At 36.4% G+C, this 1,295-nt stretch overlaps 1 pseudogene; it reads right to left on the minus strand.

Moving 5' to 3' along the window:
* Positions 1 to 312: 312 nt before the first annotated feature.
* Positions 313 to 413, minus strand: LOC111721170 (annotated as a pseudogene).
* Positions 414 to 1,295: the final 882 nt, after the last annotated feature.

A 1,295-nucleotide genomic window follows, 5' to 3' on the forward strand; every position in this document is an offset into this window, starting at 1 on the left:
AGATACTTGTCCTTGTTTGCTTCAGTTTAACTCATCTTAAATGAGGTGGATAAGGAAATGGCAACAATATCTTTTACACCAGAGTCAGGTCCTTATCTCTTATTATAGAATATATCTCTCCCTTATGGGTATGTTATTCAGTGGGATTCCCTCCCATCAGTAAACTGAGCTTTTCTCCTTTTCTTTGCTGTTGTTCTAATTCCTTCCTTTGCTGCCTTTCCCATTTTGCAGTAATTCTTTCTGAAATACTCCAAAGATTTTTTCTTTGTTGTGTGTCTCTAATTTGATCAGGGTATATCACACATCCATCAAAAAAAAAAGTGGAATATCTAATTTATGTGTCATCCTTGCTTAGTAGATCAGCTCACCTTCTTTGTATCATTCCAGATTTAGTACATGCTGCTACATCAAGCACATAAGAATATTTTTAATGCCAGTGTATAAGCCCTGCATTTTGGCTCAAACTGGCAATAAATATATTAGCCATTATTAAGCACCAATTGAAATTTAGTGTCCTAATGGAATGGAAACAATATTGCATTTGGAATGGGAGATCATAGGTCTGAATCTCAGCTCTTCCACTTATGATTTCTGCAACCATAGGCAATTCATTTTCCTTCTCCGGGGCTGTTTCTCCATCTTTAAATTGAGAATCCTAGACAAGATGAATTTTCAGAACTGTTCTAATTCTAAATCTCTGATCCTATGACCTATTTCATCAGAACATAGTGGATGAAAAATCTTTCAAAAGTCAATTCTTACTGTTTCTCAGGGATCCTCAGTCAAGGAGGTCTAAACATTTATTTCTACCTACCCTTCATGATTTGCTAACAATTTTGGAAGGTGAGATTAATAAGCCCATTTAAGTGGTACCCTGGATCACTGATATCTAGGATATCTCAAGATGCTTTGACACTCATTGTTTATTAATGAAAGAAATGAGGACTAAAGGAAAGGAAGGAAGGAGAGAAGGAGTGAGGAAAATGGAGGGAAGAAGTAAGGAAAGGAGGATGGGCAAGAGGAGGAAAAAGAAGGAAGAAAAACAGAAAAGGAAGAAAGAGGGAGGGAGAAAAGATGTATTTATTTGTTATCTACTATAAGCCAGACATTTTGGTAAGCACTTTACAATTATGACATTTGATCTTCACAGCAATTCTGAGAGGCAAGTGTTTTATTATCATCTCTATTTTATAACTGAGGAAACTGAGGTAAACAGAATTTAAGAGACTTGTCAGGGTCACACAATTAGTCTGAGACTAGGTCTTCCTGACTCCAGTCCCTTCTCCATCTAGCTG

This window comes from Sarcophilus harrisii, chromosome 5 (genome assembly GCF_902635505.1).
Source record: "Sarcophilus harrisii chromosome 5, mSarHar1.11, whole genome shotgun sequence".
NCBI classification, from domain to species: Eukaryota; Metazoa; Chordata; class Mammalia; order Dasyuromorphia; family Dasyuridae; genus Sarcophilus; species Sarcophilus harrisii.